The sequence below is a fragment of the Osmerus mordax genome, chromosome 15 (assembly GCF_038355195.1).
Source record: "Osmerus mordax isolate fOsmMor3 chromosome 15, fOsmMor3.pri, whole genome shotgun sequence".
Taxonomy (NCBI): Eukaryota; Metazoa; Chordata; class Actinopteri; order Osmeriformes; family Osmeridae; genus Osmerus; species Osmerus mordax.
The window spans coordinates 14,917,080-14,934,579 of NC_090064.1; the positions used below are offsets into that span (position 1 = coordinate 14,917,080).

Genomic DNA, 17,500 nt, shown 5'->3' on the forward strand with positions numbered 1-17,500 from the left:
AGTGGAACGCTCCCCTCTGCCAGAGTTTTTGTTTTGTTTTGTTTTTCTACAGGAGGGGAAGGGAAATGGGGGTCTGTGAGGGGGGGGGGGGGGGGGGGGGGGAGCGCGTGTGTGGGACTCTAACTATTAACGAGCGCCATCGTTTTCTAATTAGTGCTTTGGGGAATATTTTCTTAAGGACTGTCGACCTCCCTGTGGAGTTTTTGGAAGAGAGTCGAGTGTGTGTGTGTGCGTGTGTGTGCGTGTGTGAGTGTATGCGCTGCTGCATGTGTACATTACTGTGTTTTTAAGAGATAGCAAGAGAGACAAAGTTAAAATGGAGAGTGAGGACGTTTTTGCTGTGTGACTTTATCCTGACATCTGTTTTGTCTTTTCTCTCTCAGACAGAAACGATGCAGAATTACATTCAGAGCAGTCTTATTAAAAACCGATGGGCTTGTTTACATTGTACCAGGTCATGATAGAAATAACTACTTAAGCTTAACTTTTTCAACAGAGACACACACACACACACACACACAGACTCTCACAAAGACACACACATACATGGCCAGTTCATTAAAATGAGGGGGATCAGATCCTCTCTCCTTCCTGTGTTCTCAGAGCTTGAGAGCAGAGGACATTTTCCTTTCTCTTTTCTTCCTTCTTCTGCTGTTTCTTTTCAGTGAGTCTGCTGCTCTCCTCGAAGCTTTGATCCCCTCCAGTATCCCCCTCCCTCCCTCCCTCCCCCCTCCCCTCCCCTCCCCTCCCCTCCCCTCCCCTCCCCTCCCCTCCCCTCCCCTCCCCTCCCCTCCCCTCCCTCCTCCCCTCCCTCCCTCCCTCCCTCCCCTCCCCCCTCCTCCCCTCCCTCCTCCCCTCCCCTGCCCCTCCCAGGGCCTCCAGCCAGCTCAGTGGAGCAGTTTCCTGAGTCTGCCCAGATTAATGAGTGTGTGTGTGTGTGTGCATGTAGGGAAGATAAAGAATGCTTTTTATGCGCGTGTGTGTGTGTGGAGAAATGTGTTTCATCTGTGGTCTCCAAACCAAACTTTATTTTGTGTTTTTTTTGTCTTGAATGTAAGTGATTCCACAGAACGTTGCCGTTTGCATGTCATGCAGGCCGCTGTTAAGAATCCCCAATCATGAGGCTTGTGGGATGAGATTGCAAGCTGGACTCAGACGCATGGAAAAGTTGTAAAGACCCAAATGCTCTGGGCTCGCCTGTCAGACGCTGTTTGGGGTGATTTCGGGGAATCGGCGTCTCGTTCGGGAGCATGTTGTCATGCTCACAGAGCATGCTGTTTTTAAACCAATCACATTCTGTCAGAGCAAACACAACATCCGATTAAAGTTCTTCTCTCCCCTAAATCCTGAAGTGCTAAAAATAACTCTCTCATTGAATCCATGTGTGGAACTTGGGGTGGTGGGGGGGAGGGGGTTTGGGATTGTGGGGTTGGTGGGGTTGTACTGTGGTGGGTTGCAAAATGGAGGGAGGGGAGAAAAGGACGGTATGGCAGTGGAGGGGGGGGGGGTCGTTTCAGTGAGGTCTGATAACACCACCACCTGATTCCCTACTGAAGTGGGTTTATTTACTCTCACAGCTCATTGTTTGTACACACGCACACTCTCTCTCACACACACACACACACACACAAACACATCCTCTCACACACGCACACTCTCTCTCACACACACACACACAAACACATCCTCTCACACACGCACACTCTCTCTCACACACACACACACACAAACACATCCTCTCACACACGCACACTCTCTCTCACACACACATCCTCACACACACACACATCCTCTCACACACACTCTCTCTCTCTCTGACACACACACACTCTCTCACAGGCTTACAGTATATAGTGGAAGTAAACACACATTGCTGTCCTGCTCAGTCTGCGTCTCCCTGTCTCTCTCTCTCTTCCACCTCTACCGCTCTCTCTCCCTTTCTCTCTCTCTCTCTACCTCTCTCTCTCCCTTTCTCTCTCTCTACCTCTCTCTCTCCCTTTCTCTCTCTCTCTACCTCTCTCTCTCCCTTTCTCTCTCTTTCTACCTCTCTCTCTCCCTTTCTCTCTCTCTCTACCTCTCTCTCTCCCTTTCTCTCTCTCTCTACCGCTCTCTCTCCCTTTCTCTCTCTCTCTCTACCTCTCTCTCTCCCTTTCTCTCTCTCTCTCTACCGCTCTCTCTCTCTACCTCTCTCTCTTTACCTCTCTCTCTCCCTTTCTCTCTCTCTCTCTACCGCTCTCTCTCCCTTTCTCTCTCTCTCTCTACCGCTCTCTCTCCCTTTCTCTCTCTCTCTCTACCTCTCTCTCCTCCCTTTCTCTCTCTCTCTACTGCTCTCTCTCCTTACCTCTCTCTTTCTCTCTCTCTACCTCTCTGTCTGTCTCTCTCTCTCTTACACACACACAGACACACACAAACACATCTGGGGACGAGTTGTTCGAGTTGGGCAGGGGTCTCTTAATGGCCAGGTGTTTCTGTTTATGGCCCGAACTCCACCTGAGAGAGAGAGAGACAGTGTGGGGAGATAGAACGAGGGGCGGGGGGAGTTGGGAGTAGGGTGGAGAGAGAAAAAGATTCAGAGAAAAAAAAAGATGGATCCTTCAGAGTGTAAAAATCTGCCAAATACGTTAACTTGTTTACAAACATTCTCTCAGCAGCTCCCCGTCCCATACATCCAGCGGGAGCCCAGTGATAGGGCCGGCGTTGAGAGAGGCAGAGGCCTGTCCGGTCCATGTTAGCTCCCGGTGATAGGGCCGGCGTTGAGAGAGGCAGAGGCCCTGTCCGGTCCATGTTAGCTCCCAGTGACAGGGCCGGCGTTGAGAGAGGCAGAGGCCTGTCCGGTCCATGCTAGCTCCCAGCGATAGGGCCGGCATTGAGAGAGGCAGAGACCTGTTCGGTCCCAGACAACCTGCTGCTGTCAGAGGCTGTCTGTTATTACTCACTGTGTTCACCCTCAGCACACACCATAGTGGGATCACTTCTTCACTCTGTAGTACGTGTGTGTGTGTGTAAGCAGTGTGTGTGTGTGTGTGCACGCTTCTGTTTATCCACACCTCAAGTGGATGTATTTTGTGAACAGAAGGATCTTATCTCTGTGATCTCTGTCTTATTCTTTGTGTAGCTTTGTGGTGTGCCTTTCATCCACATCTGTGCCGTCTGATAAAGAACACAGCTTGGAGCTTTCGCCAATAATTTCGCGATCCCAAGAGGTATCTTTAAAGGCTGTAAAAAAAAAAATACCAGGATGAAGATGTACAGACACAACATTGCTGACTGTGTTTCCTGACCGCAGGGCGGGTGGGGGGGGGTGGGGGGTCTCCCTCGTCCTTGTGAGTGACGCGCTGCTTTGTCATGAGAGCAGAGGTGGGAGGGCGGGACATCCGTCGGGAGCGCGTGGTTGGACAGTGGGCTGGAAGGCAGTGTCTGCTTATTTGATAAGAACTCGTCCGTCCACAAGGAAAATAAACAGAAGAGTGTGCTGCTACTGGAGACTCAGGAAGAGATTTTACTAGAGCACAACACAATATTTACCCTGCAACTCACACACACACACACACAAATACACATGGACAGAGTACAATCGCACAGGCACACACACATACATACTCCCACACAACACAGATGCATGTATTCACACAGTGTACACAAACACATGAAAGTGAACATTTTGACAGGGATGAAATGTAGATATTCAGATACACTCTCAGTCATCTGCTGATTTGTTTGCGTGCAGATTTGTACGCATGAGTGTGTCCAGAGTATTCAGAGTTCTGTGACGCCATGTCGGATTCTCTCTGTTTGGTTGTGTGTGGTTTGGCCCGTGTGTGTTGTGTAAGCCTCTTTGTGTGTTGAAGTGTTTCAACTTGGTTTGTGTAACTTTCTTGTGTGTGTGTGTGTTTATGTGTGTATTCTGCTTGTTTGTTTGAAAGGGAGGGGGACCCGCCCCAGGCTGTGAGTGACAGATAGGATCAGCAGTGGCTGGAACTCCTTATTGGGCCGCGGTTCTGTAACCGCTCTGTGTTCTGTCCTCCACAGTCTTCCTCCCAGCACTGGGGGAAGTGGCGACTAGATGTCATTACGATGGCACATCAGGGTAAGCCACGCCAGCCGGGACGACACGCAACACACACACACACGACTGAACACGCACACACACACTCACTAGAGAACTGTGCTTCTCTGCGACGACAATAACTGACGACCCAACGTGAAAATGTACACCTTGTTTCACATGTCGTATTTAGTCACAATCATGCACACACATGCTCACACACACCTTCTCTGGATGAATAAGTCATGCGGGTCGGGCTGATGCCAAGAGGCTTCCTGTGTGAGTGCGTGGGTGTTACTGCTCTTGGATACTGGGCAGTTTTGTGTTCCTTCTCTGATTTGAAGACTCTGTAAGTCATTTAGTTTTTTTTTTTGGAGGGGGTGAGATCATGCTTCACTGCTGACACTGAACATAAAGAAGCATTGAGAGGAGTGGGACCATAGGCCAAGTCTAGAGGTAGAGGGAAACAGAGACCTGAGTTTGCACACACACACACACATACACAGAGCCGGGAGTATAGAGGGCTCCAGAGGGCCAGGGAGACTATCGTTTTCGCTCTTAATTATGACCGTCTGGCAGAACGGAGAACAGGAAGTAAGAGGGAGAGGGAGAGAGGGAGAGAGGGAGGGAGAGGGAGAGGGAGAGGGAGAGGGAAGGAGAAAGAGAGGAGGGGTGGTGGAGGAAGAGGAGATGGAGAGGGAACGAGGGAGGGAAGTTAAGGAAGAAATAAGGGAGCGAGAGAAAGAAGCAAGATGGATGAAGGGAGGATTAGGAGAGGGAGTTAGAAGGGGAGTCCGATAGAGACAGCAGGAGAGGGAGAGAGATCCAAATCAAACCACATGTTGGGAGGGTCTGTAGATTATAAAACCAGGTGCTTGATAAAAAGAGAACATAAAACAAACTTCAGTGCTCTCTCTGTTCTCCAGCCATCTGCAGTCTCACATACCTCCACTCCCTACCCTCTGATATACGACCTCAACCTTTCTCCAACCTTTCGACCCTACCAACAACATGACCTTACGTTCTGGTACCTGATGTTACCATCCACCATTTGAAACCCTCCTCCTCTCCAGAGGACACCAGTTCCATCTTAAACTTTAGCCCAGCGCCATAAGTCATCGCACTCCCTTCCCTCCAGGTCCTGACCTGGAGGGAAGGGAGTGCGACCTGGGCGTGCTGACCTGGGCCAGCCTGAGATGATCTAGGACAGTCCAGACCAGCCCCCAGGCTGCAGAACTGGAGAGTTAAGTTGAGGATTTGAGTGGCTCCAGGTCCAATTAGGACAAGCGGCTTGACAGAGTTAGAGTCAAAACCCAACTGGAAGAAAAGTCACAACTTATTCCAACCTCCAGCAGAAACGGCCGTAACAGTATTTGGTGTTCTGCTGGCATCAAACTAGTTTCATTACTGCAATACAAAAGACTAGTTTTCGGTTCTGCACATACTATTGTGTAACGTCAGCTGGGTTGCAGAACACCTAATAACAATACGATTTTTCAGCCGAGACAAACTGGAGACAGAGAGAGGAACATTCTACACCTGCACACATGTTATCACTCATCCCGACCCACCACCCCCTGGTTCCATGCTCCAGCAGCACAATCACACAGGAATGAAAACTAATAAAGACATATCCATAGACAGTATATCCTTCAAACCCGCTCAGCCTAAACATCCACACATGCATACATGGGTGCATACCCACACACACACACACACGTATGCACATTCTCACACAAGGGCACGCACAGCATCGACTGAGAAAGAAATTGCGGCAAAGCTACCGGAAATGAAGAAGTCCTGAGGCGGACAAAAATTTGATAGTCTTTGTGAACACAAAAGTACCCAACTTCTTTACTTGTAATAACTTCCTCAGAACTGCACTGTTCTGCGAGTGAAAGTCAGTACTTTGAAACTCTAGGACTTCAAGTACAGAAGTATCTAACTCAATATTCAATCTGCCAAACTAGCCCCTCATCCATATTGGTGTGAGGCATGGTTAGAAATATGGTGTTGGATAAATTGTGACATCAAATAAATGGTTTGAATGAGCTACATTACAGAATAAGATAAACTAAGTAGTGTTTTTCTTTAATATTTAACTGCTTTTCTTGAGTCTTCTCACATGGTTACGTATTCAGCTTTCAGAAACAATACCTCATTTTACATGCAGTACCAGTCAAAAGTTTGGACACATTTTCCCTTTTGACTGGTACTGTATATAGACCACATATGGGGGGGGGGGGGGGGGGGGGATTACATGGGTCATGACGTTGTAGTAATTGACTTTAGGCAACTATAGCACTGTGTTAACGTTCAATCACCATGGTAACATGATGACACATTGAAGATGTCATAAATGCATTCCCTGTTTATAAATGACAAGCATTCGACTTATACTCAGATCCATGAACATATCATATGAAGGTAAGACCTCGATCCTAAATTAAACATGTAAGCTACTTTAAAACATTTGTTTAAAATGTACTTTGAATATATTTGAAAAACAATCATATCTGCGCTCATAAACACATATGAAGGTAAGATCTCGATCCAAAATTAAGCATGTAACCTACTTTAAAACATTTGTTTAAAATGTACTTTGAATATATTTGAAAAACAATCATATCTGCGCTCATAAACACATCATATGAAGGTAAGATCTCGATCCAAAATTAAACATGTAAGCTAACGTTACTTTAAAAAAAAATCGACTTTGAATATATTTGAAAGAGGGTGGCCGCGGCCGCACAAGACCTCGCAAACCTCGGCCAAAAGATGGCCAAATTCATGTTTACGTCTACTGGGGGATAGCCAAACAATAATTAGCATATTGAAAACTTTTCACAATGTTGGCCTTTTAGTCTAAACATAGCAGATTTACAAACTGGCTCTTTCCAGTTTGGCCTCCAATCCAGACCATTGTTCTACGTCATAATGATTAGAATGTTTAGATGAACGCAGTGACGTCCGATATTTTCTCAGTACATCAGTAGCACAGGGCGCACTTATTCTCATGCATCTTTCATGAAATATCTCATTTTCAATTTATTATGATTGTAGCAAAGGAACAATGAATCAAGATAAGAACAAAGACAAGGTAGGTCAACCTTTCCACACTGATTATTAAAACAGTTGACTTATATGGATGTCCTGATAGTTATTTGTGGAGTGAACTCAATATAGTTGGATTTTTTCACAGGAGAAGGAGCCTCTGAACAAGACCTTGAGGCAGATAAAAAGCCACAGTGAGTCCAACTTTCATCATAAAAACCTAGTATTGCAATTTTTCCTTTATTCACCACCACAATTACATATTAACACGTATTATATTGAGTGTTGAGGGTGACAATGCAAGTCAAATTGTCTCAATTGTCTCAAAGGCCACTGGGGAAAGCCTTTCACATGAGCCTGCTGACAAGGAGACTTCAAGTCAGAAGTGACATCTTCCAAATCAGTGGGCAAACCTCAGAGGAAGACCAACGCCTGTGACCTGAAAAAGGCTGCAGGGGGCTGGGAGAAGATGGCCAGACGGACCTGTCAGATGATCGAGGAGAAGCATCGAGACTTCCTCAGGGCCACAGCTGAGGCTGAGAAGGCCACTACCAGAGAGAGGAATCTGACCAAAGAGGTTGAGACGATGAAGGTGGAGAGGAAAACTTTTGAGAACACGATTGAGGAGCTTCAACAGAAGCTCCTGACGGAAATGAACGCTCGTGTTCAAGCAGAAGAAGCTCTGGCCAGGGCTCGGACCACCCTGCGGGGCCGGGACGCCGCCAAGATGGAGGCAGAAAGAATCGCCAACTTGGTGGACCTCCAAAGGGCCCGAAAGGAGCTGGAGGATGGTCTGACCTCTCACCTCAGAGCCTGGGAGAAGGAGAGGCAGGAGCTGAGATCTCAGAGGAACCAGGCGGTCGAAGCTTTGAAGGTGTCTAAGCAGGGCTTCACTTTGGCCACAGCGAAGCTGCTGGAGGCTGGGAACAGGGCCCCCAAACAAGCTCAGCTTGGGGGAGAGTTCCAGACGGAGCTCTCTGGCCTCAGAGCTGAAATCTGTGTGGCCCAGTCAGCCAGAAAGATGGCCGATGTTAAATGCAACATGACCAAGGCGAATCTCATCACGCTGGAGAGGAACCTCAGGGCAGAAATTGCAGAAAAGGATGGGAAGATCCTCGTCCTTTCCAATGAGAAGAAGGAGGCCTTCCAGGTGACACAGAAGGCAGAACAGGACCTGGAGGCTTTTAAAGCCAACCTGATGAAGATGGCCGGTGTCATCACCAGTTTGCAAGTCGACCTGATGAAGAAGGACAAGCAATGCCATGTTCTGGAAAAGGCCCTGGACGAAGTTCGGGATGAAACGCGCCAAATCAGAAAGGAGCTGATTGGTAAATGTGCAAAGATGGAGTCTCTAGAGAAACAGGCTGCAGACACAGCTGAGGAGCTGCTGTCTCTGCAGAAACAGGCTGACCAATCAGCAGCAGACCTGGAGGCTCTGCAGAAACAGGCTGATCAATCAGCAGCAGACCTGGAGGCTCTGCAGAAACAGGCTGATCAATCAGCAGCAGACCTGGAGGCTCTGCAGAAACAGCCTGACCAATCAGCAGCAGACCTGAAAGCTCTGCAGAAAGCCAAATCAGAAGAGCTGAAGGAGTGCCAAGAACGTATTGAACTCCTTCAGCAGCAACTGAGTCGTCAAGCTGAAACAAGGTGCCAGTCACAGGAGACCCAAACCGAGGTAGTCCAGTCGTGTCCAGGGCCTAAACTAATCATTTGTGTGCATAGAAACTTCTAATACGTAATATGTAATGCATATTGGAGTGTAAACCCTGCATGTTCCTTTGTGTACTATATGTTGATACTTTGTGTTTTTCAGAAAAGTATCGGCAAAAAGAAAAAGAAGGGTGGCTGCTTTGGCCGCATGATGTTCTGGAGAAAATCCCAGCATGCATAGGGGCATGTTAACACCTTCATCCTCCGCCTTCGCCTCCTCCCTGCCTACAACCTTCCTCCACCACAAACCACCATCATCTCTACCCTCCTCCACCACAAACCACCATCATCTCTACCCTCCTCCACCCCAAAACACCATCATCTCTACCCTCCTCCACCACAAACCACCATCATCTCTACCCTCCTCCACCCCAAACCACCATCATCTCTACCCTCCTCCACCCCAAACCACCATCATCTCTACCCTCCTCCACCCCAAAACACCATCATCTCTACCCTCCTCCACCACAAACCACCATCATCTCTACCTTCCTCCACCCCAAACCACCATCATCTCTACCCTCCTCCACCCCAAACCACCATCATCTCTACCCTCCTCCACCACAAACCACCATCATCTCTACCTTCCTCCACCCCAAACCACCATCATCTCTACCCTCCTCCACCACAAACCACCATCATCTCTACCCTCCTCCACCCCAAACCACCATGACCCTTACTGTGCACACACACCATCATCCATCCACCTGATCTTATCCAAACACACACACATCCTTAATCACCCTAACACCCTAACCATTGATACATGGCATCATGCATATCAACATTCTTGCATGCAGAATAGCTCAATAAAAGATGCCTCCCGAAACTTAGGGTCTTGCTTCTTCCTTCCTCATGATAGTGGCGTAAGCCTTGTGTGCGACGGATGAAAACTGACTTAATAGATACATTTTCCATGGAATCACATGACATGGAATGTGTTCTAGAATGATAGTTCCGAAGCTCTGTGTGTGTGTGTGTGTGTGTGTATGTGTGTGTGTGTGTATGTGTGTGTTTGAGTCATCTGGGGTTTTGTCACACTGAGGAAGGCACACAGCTGCACAGGTCAGCATGAGACCCGGAGTGAGCGGGGTGGTTGTCATGACACCCAACTGACTCTTGGCTCAAGGACACAACACCTGGCACCTGAGGGTCCCATACCAACCCTCAACACACTCCATGACAACGCCTTCAAAATGCTTTATCGACACATTTTGATTTACAAACACCACCCCTCTGTACAACTGAACACAAAACAAGACGTCAGTGATATTGTCAAAACACAAAAAAGTCCAGCTCACAGTGCTCTCGTTGTACAGATCCTTACTAATACTGTACCCCAGTGTTGTTTTAGACCAAAGCCTCCTGTGCCTTAATGGTGTAAACAAATCACACCCAACACAGCCTTTACTCTCTCTCCTCGCTGCTCACTTTCTCACACTAATTCTCTCTCCCCATTCTCCATTACTTTAATAACCACATTCATAATAATCTACATGACAATCTCTGGCAGACTATAATGAGACTCTGGGGTAACAGGGGTTAGCCCTGAAGGGAAGCAGTGCATGCTGGGATAGCAGCCTGCTGGGCCAGAGGCATTCTGGGAGGTGGGGTTTCCTGCGAGCAGGGCCTCTGGGGGCTGCAGTATGGTTAATAGGGCTTTCATGGTCGACCCACAAAGCCTTTTGTCCAGGTCTAATTCAGCCTTCCCGGCACGGAGGGTGGGGGAGGGGCACCATGGAGAGGTTTTTGGTAGGGACCCTCTCTCTCTCTATCTCTCTCTCTCTCTCTCTCTCTCTCTCTCTCTCTCTCTCTCTCTATCTATATCTCTCTATCTATATCTCCCTCTCTCTATCTATATCTCTCTATCTCTCTCTATCTCTCACTCTATCTCTCTCTCTCTCTCTCTCTCTCTATCTCTCTCTCTCTCTCTCTCTCTCTCTCTCTATCTCTCTCTCTCTCTCTCTCTCTCTCTCTCTCTCTCTCTCTCTATCTATATCTCTCTATCTCTCTCTATCTCTCACTCTATCTCTCTCTCTCTCTATCTCTCTCTCTCTATCTCTCTCTATCTCTCCCACTCTCCTCTGTTCGTGCCTTTCTCTCCCTCTTTCCTTCTGACCACAGTGTGTGAGAGGAAAGGAGTTCAGGGTGGAGTAGAATGGGACAACCACATACAAACTGCACCCCGAGAAGCAGTAACAACAAAAACATTGGCAAGCCACACTGAGCATTAGCAAACCTCTACACAACACTGGATAACACCCCCCAAACTCTGGTGTTCAGGCGAACATACAGAGCCACATGTCAAGCGGGCTGTTTGAACTGTAGATCATGTTATGAAGGATTCATTGGCACTCAATTAAATGCTTTAAACAATAGTAATTTTGCTTTAATAGTACTATAGGACAAGCTGGCTGGACCTACCGCACACCAGTAGACACACACACAAATGTTCACCTGAACAAGAGCAACAGGTGTCAATTAAATGCCATAGCTAGCTGATCAATGATGTCCTGCTGGGTTGGAATAACCCCTCAGGTACATAGTGGGAGTTCTGACATTCATGACCAAGTGAGGCAGCCCTCTTCCCAGAACCCCCCACCAACTGGCCTTCATCAAACCCTGTGATCTTAGTCAGAATAGTCAGATATTAATGAACTGGACAGGAATGGCTCAGTTTGGCCCCCTCAATTCAAAGTGTGTTGATTGAAGTAAAGAGAGAATTCCAGAGAGACCATGCGGGTGTTAGAGCTGTGATCCCTGTGGTATGAGAGAGGGAGAGAGGGTGAGAGAAGAGAGGGCGAGAGAAGAGGGAGAGAGGGAGATATGCCTCTGGCTGGCTCTCTCCCCGAACACAACACACCACAGCTGCACCAGAGGGCCTACAGGCCTCAATGGACGGGGGTCAATACAAACTCAGTGGGGACTAAACGCATACCAAATCAGGGGGAACAGACCAGTAGGAGAGAGGAGGGGGGAGGGGGCGATTTTTTCTTCCCCACTACCCTAGAAGTTTTGGTAACTTGTTTTTCAGAGCGCTGTCGTCAAGTTTGGGCTGCTTGTACGGAGTTAGAGCGCTGACTTATAGTAGTATATTTGACCATCACGCACATTCATTAAATATTCCCCGAGATGGAACTTGAAGGCTGTGTTTCTCGAGAGAAACGAGAGCGGTGTACTCAACTTTGGGATTTGCGAGCTAGTCCCTATTGTTCTGATCCCTCCTCCTTCTTGGGAAGTGGGAGGACCCGAAAAGGCGTCGCAAAAGGGAGAATTGTTTGAGAGCTCAGTCATCCAAAAACGGCCTTTCAATGTGAGAACTTGGGGAGCCGAGCAAAATGTCGGTACTATCGCAGTAAATTAGTAAAGCAACAGCGCTTTAGAGGCAAAAGAGAACCAAAAAGTGTTTTGGGACTTAACATAGAATTGGAAAACAGAAGATTGTGTTTTCGGAGGTGTGAACACCAAATATAACACGTTTTGGTAAGTTTGTACTCTAATGATACTCAACTTGGTTTGCATGCTAAGTAATAGTAAAATGTTGTTTTTATTACAAACTAGTTGTGTTCTATGGTGTTGATGTTTTACGTACACGTTATTCGGAAATCAGTTGTGACAGACTGTTGTGTATTTTCGTTATTACGTGTGCATGAGGACAACTCGCTGACTTTAGGTGCATCCATCGCTTTGTTTTTCCGTTTCCAAGCTATTCAACTGTTTAAATAATACAAATCTGAGTAGGTTTGCACGCATGTTAGACAGCGTGTATATGTATGAATGAGCATATAGATTAGCGGCAGGCTTTTTATTTTGGCTAAACCATTAATGTTAGAAAGGGAAACATGGAGTGATGGAGTGGCCAGCTCGGGGGTTGTGTTTTCCTGTTACCATGCCTCGCGCTTTAGATTGAGTTATTTTCACAAAATCAGTGCGTAAACGTTTTGTTCTTTGACATGAATAGGTTTTGTTTGACTTATGAAATGAATTTACCTTTGACTGGTGGTGAAGTTTTCCCGTTATCGAGAGTAAAGACAGACTTATTTTTGAAGGCCTGAGTCCCGATCGTTTCCATTGGTGGAGAGTAACAGAAAACAGACATGGCCAAGTGCTGCCAAATGTCCTCCCAATATCACTGGTTCCATGCCTACGTTTTCTTTATTAGCCCGTTTTCATCTAGTTAGCTGGACAGATTTTACTTCTCATAATGCAAGGTTTCGGTGTCACTAATTATGTGCCTTTAAAAAAAGATCCACTCACTAAACCAAATATCACAGTGTAAGAATAACCTAATTACAATAAATTAACAGCTGCTCGAGCGTTCTGAGCCATCAATGCGACGGAATTCAGACTATTGGAGCTGTCAAGAGCGTCTAAACCGCGTTTCATATCATTCTTTTATTCAGGAATGATTTAATGAGAATCCAGCACTACTAATGAGCACTTGGCCTGTCCTCTTGGTGTCTGTCACATAGGGTGTCGACGGGGGGCATGGAGGGGGCTGCACGAACAGCCGTACGGGCTCGAGTTTCAAACCCCAGGTGTCGTTTTGTTATTTGGATTACATTTACCATGACTGACTCCCATAGAAATTGCTCGTCAATACGGTGACAAGACTGCAGTCAGACAGTAGGATGATTGTTTCAGATGGATCAGTGTCACTTAGATTAAAAGTCGAAATGAATAGCCTCTTCCAATTAAGCCTTCCCGTTTATCCGGTCATGATTGGCACTGGGATCTGACACTGTATAAGGAAACTCTTGTTGGGTTGCAGTTTGTTGTTGATCATTGGTCGTCGGGTGGATCAAAGTAAATCCTTAATTGATCCCAGTCTGATTTTCTGGTTGGAATCCAGTCCCCCATCTTATTTGGTTGCAGTTATGAGGAGCCATTAGTTATGCACCGATGAACACACAGATTTTACTGTGCCATGGTCTGGCACAACGTTAACCTTTAACGGGAAATAGGACTCGTGCTATCGGAAAAGGGCCTATGCCAGCAACACCGTACTGGTTAGTATGACGGTTAGTATGGAGTTATTACAACCCAGAAACTGACTCTGCAATGGATTATCCCGATGCGTGAGATACGGTCAGGTGTGATGAGGTCGTTGAGTGATAAATGGGCTACTACTACTTTTATGTGGTAGATTGTTGAAAGACCATATAATGAATTTCGCTTTTGAACCTACCCTCACTGAATATTTGTCTGTGGAGGTTTCACTGGTGTACGGTTGTAATCTTTCCTTGAAAATGTGTATGACTTTATGTCTAAGAAAAATGTAGATGGCACTATTGACTGAGTAGTGCCTATGGACTGAATGTCTGGTCTAACTGGGCCTCAAACAGTCTGTTGTTATCTTAGAGGGTGTAACATTTCTGTTAATTGACAAAAGGAGAAAAAAAAACATCCTGGGGCCAGACTTGCATCTCTGAAACAGCAGGTACGCTCATGCAGTCATAACAGCCTGCAGGCAGCTATCTGCGGGCCCGAGTGTGTGTGAGTGTGCTGAATGTGTGTGTGTGTGTGTGTGTGTGGGATGGTTCCTCTCCAATCAGGGTTATCTCTTTACAGAGGAATGCACTGCTTGTCAGTCTAGTTCTGAACAAGCTACTTCTCTGGATCACCAGCATATTTTTTCAAAAAGTGTGTGTCAGCAGTGTGTGTGTGTGTGTGTGTGTGTGCGCGCGTGCTTGGTGGCAGACTTGTGACTATGATAGTACCTGTGAGGGTGACAGAGCTTGAGGACTTAAAATCTACTGCTACTTCACAACTGTTACACACACACACCCAAATATGGCTGTCCTGCAAGTCTGTTCCTTGAGGCAGACCTTATTGCGCCGTTGACAGATTGTGCATCAGGGCTGGTCTGTTGACAGATTGTGTGTGAAGGCCAGGCTACATGCCTCCGATGCTGGAGGTTTTAAGTGTCCAGTCAGACATTCAGCCCAGAGAGGGACACCTGCTGCTCCAGGTGTCCAGGGACCAGGGCCCTCCCCTGGGGCCCAGGAGCTGACCTGCCCTGCATTCCTCTCCTCCAGACCTCCTGTCCTTACTCTGGGCCTTGAGGGAGGGAGGGAGGGAGGCAGCGAGGACAGACATGAAAGTGAGAGGAATGGAGAAATGATGAAAGAGCTAATGATGAAGAGAAAGGAAAAGAAATGAGAACAAAGGATCACATTTGAGAAAATGAGAGAGAGATGACATTCCTCTGTGGAATCCAGCAGAACAGTTGACTTGCACGTTATTGAACAATCGTTGTATTTTTTTTTTTACGATTCATTAACGCGTCCCAGAAGTACGTTAAAGCTACCCATCTTAAATGATCAGAGGTTACTATTGAAACACAGTTGTTGTGATCTTCAACAGACACACGCGCACACACACACACACACACACACACACACACACACACACACACACACACACACACTGTTCTATTGTGTGACGAGGAGACTGACTCTGACTGACATAGTGCTGTTAAATCATTGATAAACTCCAGACACTGGTAAGTAAGCAGTGTGTGTGTGCAGACAAACAGCTCTCTGTGTGCAAAGTAGATATTTGTACAAAGATTAAGGACCGTTAAAGGAGCCAAGAGCAGCCCTGACACCCTCTTCCAGACTATCCACACACAGGCACGAGATAACACTACTACTGAAGCTTTCACACCCAATCTCCTCCACTCTCTCAGCCACTCTCTCTCTCTCTCTCTCTCTCTCTCTCTCTCTCTCTCTCTCTCTCTCTCTCTCTCTCTCTCTCTCTCTCTCTCTCTCTCTCTCTCTCTCTCTCTCTCTCTGTCACCCCTTCACTTACTCCTTCACTTTGTCTGCATGTGTTTGTGTTTAGTGCGTTACGATAGCACAGTCGCCTTCTTGGGATAGACGGACAACAGCCAAGTGTGGCAGGAACAACACAGACACCAGAGCTGTGGCATGACACTTTCTTAATCCGTTAGAGTGCACTTTCATCAAGACACTGAAGAGTTAGATTACTTTCAAATACGTTTTTTTTACCTGAAGGCAAACTAGTTTCTCACACAGTTGTGACAGAGCTTCATCGTATCTTACTTTATTACGGTGTTATAAGCCGTAACCTGTTCTTTTACTGTATCACACAACCCTGTTCCTTCTTATCTCACTTCATGTGACTGTATTCTTTCTGCACTGGGTACTTGTCTTCTCCTACCCCCTTTTCAATTTCCTCCCTTATCTCAGTTTTCTAAACCCAGCCTGTATCTGTTTCACTCCCCTGCTTTTACTTTTACTTTCTTCTCTCCTTTAGCCCTCCCTCCCTCCCTCCCTCCCTCCCTCCCTCCCTCCCTCCCTCCCTCCCTCCCTCCCTCCCTCCCTCCCTCCCTCCCTCCCTCCCTCCCTCCCTCCCTCCCTCCCTCCCTCCCTCCCTCCCTCCCTCCCTCCTGGCTGAGCAGGAGGACAGCAGCCTCTGCTATCCCCCCCTCCTCCTGCTGAATAATGGGGAGAAATTGCTCTTGATTTATAATTGGTTCCATTCACACTGATGTATGAGCTGTCAAAGGATCTGGGGCCCCTTTTACCCTCCCCCCCTCCCCCCTCTCCCCCCTCTCCCTCCACTCCTCTCTCTCCAACCACCCTGATGTAATGAAGTTGTTTTAGCAATTTATTTTATTATTATTTTTTATCTTAGTAACTCGAATTAATTTTCAGAATAGTTGACTGCATATATAGTCAGTTATTTCTAGTGTTATTTCAATGGACCACATCTGTGGTGATGTGCCATTTTGTTGCTGTTTGAATTGGATGGGTGTAATTTTTTTCTGTAAGAGTATGCTTTTATCATCCACTGTGTGAGTGTGTGTGTGTGAGTGTGTGTGAGTGTGTGTGTGTGAGTGTGTGTGAAATGCTGGGAATGAGTTGCTAGTCTCTTCCCTCCAGTATGGGAGTGATTACTCTGTGATCCTGTGCCCGGGCTACAGGCTCCCAGTGAAATATTCTCAGAAATGGACCGTTTTCCCTACAGAGATCCAACATGCGCACACACACACACACACACCACACACACACACACCACACACACACACCCACACACACACACACCACACACACACACACCACACACACACACCCACACACACAAACACCCACACACACAGGCACATTTGTGTTACACAGGCAGTGGAACGCTTATATTAGAAAGGCTCTGAATGCTTAATAGTTGATCCCACTTTCCAACGATGTACTAAAAGTTTGAGCACATATTGTAAAACCGGAGAAATTAAAAAGCAGTGGTTGGTGTTGGTGCTGATGCACACACACACTGATCAGTAGTAGGCTGATGTGAAGAAACAATCACATCAGCCTACTACTGATGGGAACTAGAACCACCTGATGGAGCTCCATTAGGTGGTTCTAGTTCCCATGGTCTGGGAGGACACCATTGGCATCCTGTGCCTGCTAGCCTGAGGAATGTGGGATGGAGGCGTTGGTGGTGGTGGTGGTGGTGGTGGGGGTGGTGGTGGGGGTGTATCCATAGCCTTCTGAGGTGGTGCACCTTAATTAGCCTTCTCTGGTTAATTCAGGCTCGTTATCTAAATTATGCAAATGCAGCGGTGCCTAATTGATTAGACTTAGCTTGATCCTCCTCGTTAATCCTCAAGATGGTCTGTAGCTCGTTAGCATTGTAGGAGGGGGTGGGGTATGGGGGGGCTCGTTA

General features: G+C 47.1%; 1 protein-coding gene across 1 annotated transcript in view; it reads left to right on the forward strand.

Moving 5' to 3' along the window:
• The first annotated feature begins 12,140 nt into the window (after positions 1 to 12,140).
• The window catches only part of boc (BOC cell adhesion associated, oncogene regulated), a 76,871-nt gene continuing 71,511 nt past the window's right edge, over positions 12,141 to 17,500 (forward strand). The window contains exon 1 of the mRNA XM_067251542.1: positions 12,141 to 12,295. The gene's annotated coding sequence lies outside the window, so the exon portion shown is untranslated. The remainder of the gene's footprint in view (positions 12,296 to 17,500) is intronic.